Source organism: Trichosurus vulpecula, chromosome 7 (assembly GCF_011100635.1).
Source record: "Trichosurus vulpecula isolate mTriVul1 chromosome 7, mTriVul1.pri, whole genome shotgun sequence".
NCBI classification, from domain to species: Eukaryota; Metazoa; Chordata; class Mammalia; order Diprotodontia; family Phalangeridae; genus Trichosurus; species Trichosurus vulpecula.
Genome location: NC_050579.1, coordinates 81,897,982 through 81,909,012, shown reverse-complemented (window position 1 = coordinate 81,909,012; position 11,031 = coordinate 81,897,982).

Sequence of the window (11,031 nt, the reverse complement as noted above, 5' to 3'; positions counted from 1 at the left end):
GCCAGCTGCAGCCTCCCCTCAGCACCATCCTGGCAGTATCAATCACAGGCCAGCTGTGATTCAGGATGAACAGTCCACCTGCCCCACAGAAAGGGCAAGCTGTGTTGTGTCTTCCCGGGACTTGGCTTCTCTGTCAGCACTCGCCCATTGATACCCACAAAAGCCAGGAGTGAGTTCGATCCGTGTAAACAGTCCATCTGGACAAAACAAAACAAAAAAGGCATTATTCCTTTTACCTCCAGTCACCTAAATTATCTGGATTATTGTCCCAAATCTCCACTTGCTTTGGTCTGTGTAGGGAATCAAGATCAAACCACCCTTGATATGCAAGTGAACATTTGCCTGGTGACCTGAAGGATTATTTTTTTCATAGGATTTTGGGCTGAAAAGAATCTTCAAGGTCGTCTAGTCCAGTTTTGCAGATGAGGCTCGGACAGGTTATTCACACAGGTTTTAAGTGGCAGAATTGAACCCAGGCCTTCAAACATCAAATATTATGATCTTTCTTCTACAGCCTGAAATCACCTCCTGGGGGAAGGGCATAGGTTATAGAGAAGGAGCAGAATCTCATCCGTGTGTACCATGCCTCAAATTGTTGCTTAAAGACTGCTTTGTGGAGATTATTCAACCCTGTTAATATCCTAAAAACCTTGGCTTTAACTTTCCCTTTTGTAGCCAGGTAGGTAAGGCTAACAATGAACCCTTCCTGATGAGGAGAGAATCCTTTCCCTTCACACACACCCACACCCACCCCACACCCACCGTGAGTACCATCACCTTCTCATTCCCCTGGGGTTTATGCCTGGCTGCAGTTGAAGAATGAGCCAGCTGTCACCAAAAATCACACTTCCTGCGGCAGAAAGATGGCCAGCTCTGCACACAAGCTATCCACCCCCTGGGCCCTTTTACAGCAAGCCACACCTCCTTGGGGGCTTCATAGCTTTGTGTGTGCTCACACCCAATACCGTTGCACAACAGTCCAGAGCCCTTGTCTATGGAAGGAAAGAAACTTACGTGAAACTTAGGTGATGACCCCCAGGGGTCTTCCATAGGGCAAAAAGTCAAATCTATTGTGCTGGTAAATATTTAACAATTGGCTCAGTTTAATTAGGATTATTAACATTTTCTCCATTATTTAAAAAAAAAAAAACAGAAAATCAAGCCGTGCCTTATATTTCATTGGCTAATTTCTGAGGTGTAAATGCTCACACTAAAAATTTGTGGTGGCAAAGAACTGGAAATTTTAGGGATGCCCCTCAATTGAGGAATGGCTAACCAAATTGTGGTATATGTTCAGAATGGAGTATTACTCTGCTATGAGAAATGATGAGCTCAATGACTTCAGAAAATTTGACAATTAAACCAGTTTGGGATGGCTTCAGGACATCCCTGAAGATTCAAACAGTAAAATATAGTTGTTCATTATCTGCAATCGTGGTGGGACCCATGGTGTAATTTGCCACAGTCATGGAGGGATATTCAGTATAAAGCCCAAGTGAAAGAGAGGTCTACAAAGATGATGAGGTCATCCAGATGCTCCCGTTTTGGGATGATGTGGTGTATGTCTGTGTGTCTATGTCTGGTTTTGGGGTATATAGATATAATGTAATATAGATATATATGTAACGAGACTGGCCACAAACCCAGTCCCTATAAGCAAGTGTAGTGGGTTGTTGATTCAATCTCCCACGTAGAAGAGGCCGGAGAGAATAATAATAACGTGTAATGGAAGTGCCTTGGAGAGACTTTGGAGAATGCATAGACATTGTATAACTGTTTCTGATCTGCTAATCGTGTGTTGAATAGCAGCCTCTTCAGCATTAGAAGCAGAACAAGAACTTAGGGCGCTTTAAAAAGGCATTGGTCAGCCTGCAGCCTTCCTCTCTTAGTCAGGCCTCATCTTCTTTGACTTTTCTTTAGCTGACCTCCTGTTAGACAACGCTGTAAGGGGAGACCCCGTCTGAGGCTGATACATGTCACTGTTAAAAAGGGCTTTGGTTTATTGCCCCAGTGATTGTTCTTTCATTTGAAGTAAAGCAACTTAAACACAATAACCTTGTGAGTTTAGAAAGGTCAAGAGAGCAATCCAGCCAAACTTAGAGAATCTGGAACTTTGGAGTCTGGGAGTCCACGCCATGTTTTGTAGTCAGCACTGAATCAATGCCCCAAAGAGCAAAGAGCATCCTTAAGAAGAACAGGATTCATCTGGCATTGATGCCACATTTGGATGTGAACTTGATGGGACCAAAGCTGCACAAAAACTTGCTAAGTCGGAGCCTATTTCCCCCAGAATCTGAGATGGTGCAGAAAAGAGTAAGCCTCCAAGATATCGGGGGAAAGTGTTTATATTTCTATTTTGTTTATATGTCCGAAGTGTCCCTTTGTAAAAAGCTAATTGATGTTAAGTAATTAAATAAAACCAGAGCACTAATTACTATTGCCTGATAGTGGGGGAGAATGGAGGCTCAAGCTAATGGCAGAGAAAAGAGACACCCCATCCCTGAGGGGTACACCTAGAACCATGAGGGGGAAAATGTAGCAGCTTGGATATGAAATAGTGAGCCAGAGAACATATATGCAAAACTGAATGTTATAGAATTATAAAAAAAATAAGCCTGCTGCCAGGAGGAAACCTACTCCTTTGCAGAGGTGCCTAGAGAAAGAGAGAGAGAGAGAGAGAGAGAGAGAGAGAGAGAGAGAGAGAGAGAGAGAGAGACAGAGACAAAGAGAGAGACAGAGAGAGACAGAGAGAGAGGTATAGAACAACAGATATTTTCAATGTGGTGGTTAGTTGTATTGATTTTTTCTTCTTTAAAAAAAATCTTTGTTATAAGGGAAAATCTAGATGATACAGGTAATAATGAAGATGATGGTGATAGCTAGCATTTATACAGTATTTTAAGGTTTGCAAAGCATTTTACATATTTGATCCTCAGCCAAAAAAAAAAAAACAACAAAACCCTTTGAGGTGGGTACTATTATTATGCCTATTTTACAAGTGAGGAAACTGAGGCTCGGTGAAGTTAAGTGATCCATCCAGAGTCACACAGCTACTAAATGTCCAAGGCTCAGATCTAAACTCAGATCTTCCCGGCTCTAGGTTCAGCACTGTATTCACTGAGCTGCTTCATTCTCATTTTAATTTATGTGCTGCTGGAGTGAGTACCAGGATTGGTTGGTTGGCGGGTGGGGTTCTCTCCCCACCCCCGAACACTCATAGTGAGTGCTTAATTACAAAACAACAAAATGTCTCATGAAATGATATTTCTTGCTGCCTTTGGACACACAATAAAATCAATTCTACCAACTCTTTTTGAAATTGCATTTCTTGTTGCCTTTGGACACAATAAAACCAACTCTACCCACTCCTGTGTTTACTTCCCCAAGGAGAGAGTGTGAGCCATTCTTTCCTTTCGCTGCATTTTCCTATTGTCTTCTGGTTCAATATCAATATGATTAGTTCTTCCAGTAACATATTAATTTCTTGGTCACAAGACAAGGATTTGGGGTCCTCAGGTCATTAATACACTAAAAGTCATTTTTATTCCTTGCATCCACCCAGTGAGGCATTCTGTGTAACAGAGCAAATAAAGACTGAGATTTAAAATCTACTCCACATTATCCACAAATGTATAATCCATCGGCGTATAACTAAGAATAAATTTTCTCCCCTTTTCCTGAGAATATAATCAAATTGAAGAATGGAATGTTTCTGAATATTCTGCAACGGCATTTGAAAATCAGAATTTCAGCTACCATAGCCAAGCTAAATAGAGAATAAATGCCATTATTGGCATAATTTAAGCCCCCCCAAAAAAAATGTGGAGAATTTCTGTCACTATTTCCTTCATCTCCTAATGTAAAAGTTTTCTAGCCTTTAAAAATGAAGAGACCTAATTTCTTGCCATTATCCTTATACAAAAACCACCATTTTAAAAAAAAAATTCTTTTCTTTGCCTATGAGACATTCTTTTTAATTTATTTTAAATTTTGAATACTTTGAACTTGGGCTCATGCTTTCTATATTTTAAGTCATAGTTTATATTCATATCTCCTTTGAATTTCACTAATCCAGTCTAATTCTTGAAGAAATAGTGGTTACAATTCTTGATAATGAGCAATTTACATGGTAAGCACCTGTTTGGTACTAGACTGACTTCCTTCCTTTCCCTAATATATCTGGATAAATAAGTGTAGCATGAGAGAAACTTGGAAACACAACTGATGCTATCAAAGACACATCTCAGGTCATTTCCTTTAACATGAAACTGATTCTAAATGTTGTGCCAAAACAAGAAATGTAATTCAAACCGCCACTTGAGACCAATGTTTGCCAACTTTTTCCCCCAAAATACACTCTGTGTACTTGGGGGTCCCAGGATCCCCATATATAAATAAGCCCAAGATTTGATAGCATAGTGGCCTAACACTAACAAAAATTTTAAAAACTCTTTTAAAATTGGAGCTAAGTGTTATATGAACTGAGACAGAGTGAAGTAAATAGAGCTAGAAAAATACAATGTTTGCAGAAACAGAAATAGACAAAAACAACAAAAATGGAATGCTGGGTAATTACAATGACCAAGGTTGGCCATGGAGAAGAGATAAGGAAATGCACCTCTGTCCCTTTTTTGCCGAGGTTTGGAACATCGCATTACTCTGAGATACAGATGATGATGAATTGATGAATTTGGTGGAGCTTTTCTTATTCTCTGTTACAAAGCATGACTCCCTGGGTAGAGGAAGACTGGCCTCAGGCACTCACTAGCTCTGTGACCCTGGGCAACTCCTGTGTGCCTCAGTGTTCTTGTTTGTAAAATGAGAATAATAAAAGCACCTCCCAATATTGTTGTGAGGACCAAATGAGATCGTAATAATAAAGCACTTAGCCCAGTTCCTGGAAAATGTTAGCTATTATTACTATTATTACCATCATCATTATTTGGAAATGAATTTAACATAAGAACAAAAAAATGTAATTAAGGAAAGGAATAGTGATAATGATCAACTTTAAAATAAATGATCCAAATGACAGGTCATCATGGCGTCCAACACATTTTCCTCTCCTTAGCTTAGATTAAAAAATGAAATGAGAAAGCAAGGAGTGAGATGTGTATTCTTACTGTCTTTACAGAAACAATATGGGGGAAGTGTAGCCATGGGTGTTACTTTCAATTCTCTAGATACAAATGATATAATCATTTTAAAAATTAAAATAGTACATCGACAAAAACTGAGACAAAGGAGAACCCCCAAATGCTCCTATCTACAGGTACTGGCCAGAAATGTGGCATTATAAGAGCAGGCTGATTGGGTGGAGCCATATCTAGTCCACAGGCCACTCCTTCAAGTGGCTTAATATCATCTTTTCCACATTAGTCATGTTGTAAAAGAAGAATCAGAACAAAAGGGAAAATCCACAAGAAAGAAAAAAAAGAGAGAGAAAGAAAACATAGTGAGCTTCAATCTACATTCAGAGCCTATAGTTCTTTCTCTGGATGTGAGTAGCTTTTTCCATCATGAGCCTTTTGGAATTGTCTTAGATCATTGCATTGCCAAGAAGAGCTAAGTCTATCAAAGTCAGTCCTTGCACACTGTGGCTGTTACTGTGTACAATATTCTCCTGGTTCTGCTCACTTCACCCAGTATCAGTTCATGTAAGTCTTTCCAGGTTTTTCTGAAATCTGCCTGCTCATCATTTCTTATAGCATGATAGTATTCCACATAGTATTCCATATCATTCCGTGATAGTATTACATTCATATGCCACAACTGGTTCAGCCATTCCCCAATTGATGAGGAACCCCTCAATTTCCAATTCTTTGCCCGCACAAAAAGAACTGCTATAAATATTTTTATACATGCGGGTCTTTTCCCCTTTTTTGTGATGTCTTTGGGATACATACCTAGTAGTGGTATTGCTGGATCAAAGGGTATGCACAGCTTGATAGCTCTTTGGGCATAGCTCCAAATTACTCTCCAGAATGGTAGGATCAGTTCACAACTCCACCAACAATGCATTAGTGTTCCAATTTTCCCACATCTTCTCCAACATTTATCATTTATCTTTTCTATCATATTAGTCTGAGGTGGTACCTCAGAGTTGTTTTAATTTGCATTTCTCTAGTCAATAGTGATTTAAGGCATTTTTTTCATATGACTCTAGATAGCTTTAATTTCTTCATTTGAAAACTTCCTGTTCATATCCTTTGACCATTTACCAATTGGTAATTACTTGTATTCTTATAAGTTTGATTCAGTCTTCTATATAAAGTCGAAATGAAGCTTTTATCAGAGACACTGGCAATAAAAATTGTTTCCCAGCTTTCTGCTTCCCTTCTAATCTTGGTTACGTTAGCTTTGTTTGTGCAAAAACTTTTTAACTTAATGTGATCAAATTTATCCATTTTGCATTTCATAATCTTTTCTATCTCTTGTTTGATCATAAATTCTTCCCTTCTCCATAGCTCTGACAGGTAAACTATCCCTTGCTTTCCTAATTTGCTTATAGTATGACCCTTTATGTCTAAATCATGTCCCCATCTTGACCTTATCTTGGTATATAGTGTGAGATGTTGCTCTATGCCTAGTTTCTGCCATACTGTTTTCCAGTTTTCCCAACAGTTTTTGTCAAATAGTGAGTTCTTGTCACAGAAGCTGGAGTCTTTGGGCTTATCAAACAGTAGATTACTATAGTCATTGACTATGGTGTCTTGTGTATCTAACATATTCCACTGATCTACCATTCCATTTCTTAGCCAGTACCAAGTAATTTTGATGATTGCCACTTTATAATGCAGTTTTAGATCTGGCATAGCTAGGCCACCTTCCCTTGCATTTCTTTTCATTAACACCCTTGACATTTTGGACCTTTTGTTCTTCCAGATGAATTTTGTGATTATTTTTTCTAGCTCTATTAAATAATTTTTGGTAGTTTGATTTGTATGGCACTGAATAAGTAAATTAATTTAGATAGAATTGTCATTTTTATTTCATTAGCTCAGCCTACCCATGAGCAACTGATCTGACTTTATTTCTGTGAAAAGTGTTTTGTAATTGTGTTCATACAGGCCCTGGGGTTGTCTTGGCAGGTAGACTCCCAAATATTTTATATTGTCTACAGTTACTTTAAATGGAATTTCTCTTTCTATATCTTGCTGCTGGGCTTTGTTAGTAATATATAGAAATGCTGGTGATTTATGTGGATTTATTTTTATATCCTGTAACTTTGCTAAAGTTGTTAATTATTTCAAGTTGTTAATTATTTCAAGTAGTGTTTTAGTAGATTCTACCATCATATCATCTGCAGAGAGATAATTTTGTTTCTTCATTGCCTATTCTAATTCCTTCAATTTCTTTTTCTTCTCTTATTGCTAAAGCTAACATTTCTAGTACAATATTGAATAACAGTGGTGATAATGGACATCCTTGTTTCACCCCTGATCTTACTGGAAATGCTTCTAGCTTATCCCCATTATATATAATGCCTGCTGATGGCTTTAGATAGATGCTGCTTATCATTTTAAGTAAAACTCCATTTATTCCTGTGCTCTCTAGTCTTTGTAATAGGAATGGTTGTTATATTTTATCAAAAGCTTTTTCTGTGTTGCTCAATATCATCTTAACATGTTGGGGATATGCTGAGAGTCAATATTGAAAAGTTCTTCCTGTAATCTAAAGGCCAGGACTGCTATCTGCTGCTGCTGCTGCTGCTTTATCACGAGAGGGGGATAAATGGGTGGTTTGGGTGGGGGGAGTCTAATGTTGAAAATGAGGCAGAAGAATGTCATAGGATCATATGAGTAGAAACAATTTCTGCCTCCAGGGGACATTCGTCTGGCTACCACATAGCACATAGGACCAATACTAATGCAGAAACTCCAGGGATGTCCATCTTTGCATGCACATACAGCTGTAAGAGACCTAAAGAGTCACCTAGTCCAGTCTTCATCTTACAGACAAATGAACTTAGGCGAAGTGATTTTTCCATTATCACAGGGATAGTAGGTAAAACATATTCACTTCGTAGAGTCAAGGCCATGGGTCCCAACTATATTTCTAGGACTCTTCTCACTGAATCATCCTTCTATCACTTCTGCTGCTTGGGCAGAATGGGACTGAGGCAGGTGCCTACAAGAACAAACCATCCTCTCATGTGGATCCACTATAGCAACTAGTATAAAAACCTTTTAGCCAGTGGGCAATCACAATTCATATCCACTTCCTTCTGTGGCCTGGGGGCTTGTGGAGCAAGTAGCTAGCTGCTGAAGGGCCCATGCTTCAAATGCCTCTAGAGTTCTACAAGGGCAGAATTAGTAGCAAGATGAGACCTTTGCTAAGGTTTATGGGAATTGCTGAGGTCAGGTGCTCCTGCAAGCTGATGTGGAAAGCTAGGGAGCATAGCACTGGGTAGCCTGTAGGGAACCCCAGGAGGAATTAAGGATCATCTGATGGCAAGGCTATCTTGACATCTCTCTTGGCACTGAGGACTCTAAGAGTTGGTACACAGAGGTCTGATAGGAAGAGGCATCAAGCTCTATGACCCCAAGGTTTTGTAAGAGCAGCACCCCATTCTATGATGGACATCTCTGGAGTTTCTGTATTAGTCACTGCCCTAGATGTTATGTGACAGCCAGACAAGGCTCACTCATAGATAGAAACTTTCTAAGTGTGCAGAGTCTACACACTAGAGTGTAGAATCTACACTGTAAACCACAAGTTTATAAACAAGGCAGGATATGGAGTCCTTAAGTAATATAGGAGGTCTAAGAGCACTGACATTGCAAAAAGGCCATCTAGACCTAGACCTGGTCCTTAGTTATCTTGCTGACTGCTTGAATTAACTTCTCTTGTGTCATCTGGAATTTAGAGTGAGAAGTAAAGAGCCAAAAAAAAAACTTTAGGACCTATTTCTGCCTCTTCTGCATGCTTTTATTCAAATAATCCAAGTTTTTCTGTGCCTAGTTATGAAATAATAATAACTCATATTTGTATTGAGCAGTAAGGTTTACAAAGCACTTTCCTCAGAACTCTGCAAGGTAGATAGACTGTAATTACTGTTTATATTTTGAGTAAGAAACTGGGACTCACAAATGTTGAATGACTCACCCAAAGTCACCCAATTGGTAAATATAAGAGCTGGGATTGGAGCCCACATCTCTCCTGATTCAAAATCTAACTCTTTTCACCCTATCATGCTTCCTTTCAAAGGGACCTCAAGAAGCCATCTATTTCGGTCTCTAAGTAGGAGTGCCCATGAATCAAAAGAAGAGACATCTTCTGTTCTAGCATCAAATGCTTTAGATTTTTAAAGGACTCTAGGGAAGTGAGGTCAGCTAATCCAAGTTCCCTCATGTGACAGATGAAGCCCAGAAAGCTGAAGTTACTTGTCCAAGTCATATAGCTAGTAGCAAATAGAGCCTGAATTCAAACCCAGATTTCCTGACTTCAGACTCAGGGTTCTTTAAACTACAGCACAGAATAAGTTAAATATTATGAATGAATTCATTGAGATCTCAGTAAGACTTTCCGGTCTATAGATGAAAACAGAAGATTGTAACCATGCCTATAATTACACAACCAGTTGTTTTTTGTTTTTTTTTTTTAATTTTGTACTATGTTTAAGGTCATCAGTCAAAAATTCAAACTTGTAAAAATCTTTACTGATTTTTACCATAACTCTTTAACTGATTCAATCTGAACCAGTTCAGATAATAAATTCTAGAATCCCCTTCAGAGATAGAAATCATTAGGCCATCTGTAAAGGACTTTAAGAAGTCATCTCAAAGTCCCATCACTTGGTATTCCTGTTCAGGTGTACTTAAACCATTAACTCCAGTCTTCCAATGATCTCATTATTGTGGGTATCCCCCTCAGTGATTCAACATGATGAACATTAGTCAAATATTTAAATGAATTGTTGATCTCACTCATGTGGAGAGTCCCTTCAAAGATGCCAATAACAACCCATTCATGCCTGCCCATTCTGGGCAATTGTTATCCATGTCCCTGCATAAACTCACAAGAGGAGGTCGCATCCAAAGTAATGGAGGTAGTTGGGATGGGGCAGTGTGTGTATGTGTGCCTTTCTTTGTATCCCCTGAACTTAGCACACTGCATAGAATGAAGTAAGCACTTAATAAATGCTCATTGATCAACTGAATGACTTGTCTCCAAAGAACTTAATCGAGCATCACCAAAGAACATGGTGTGTGTGGGCAGACTATAACACGTTACAAACTTGGAAGTCATTCATAAAGATGAGAAGTTTTCCTGTTTTTTCAGGCCTCTATAGAAGATTTAACAGTTTCTCTTAGTTACCTGCTGATAGCTCTTACTGTCTAATAAGTACCAAGTTCTTCCTTCTGCCTTCATGTTGCAGTTTAAGCTTACTTCCTCTCATCTTGATCTCTGTTTTAAAAAAACGTTAATAGAATAACAGGAGTAGACCCAGAAGGGACTTCAGAAGTCATTTAGTTCAACCCTTTTTTTTACAGATGAGGAAACTAAGGCCTGCAGGAAGTAAAATGGCTTTCTAATAGATGCCAAGGGAAGAAGAGATAGGAAAGGACCTCAGGGGCCATCTAATCTGACTCCTTTGTTTGACAGATGAGAAAACTGTGACCTGGGAGAGGTTGAGCAGCTCTCCTGTGGTCACACATATAGTAAGTGTCTGAGGCAGGAATAGAACCCAGGTCTTCCTTGACTCCAAGTCTTGTGATCTATCCACTAACCCACATTGCTTCTCAAAGTCACACTTGACTGAGAATCAAAGCCAGGCCTCAGCAATGGAAGTTCCAAATCCTAGCCGCTAGACCCACCAGGAGCACACTCAGGTCCCGTGACTGACTCACAGTTCAAATCCTTGGTCATTCATATCATACCTAAAAGGAAACTATTCTGAACTATGGAAGAGCTTCCAAATATCCCATAGGATTCCAACTTGTCTGTTAGTTCTCACCCTTGTAAATCCCTATAATTCATTATTCTTGTTTTCAAAAAACCCAAAACACTCAGTTTTTGTCCCTGAAC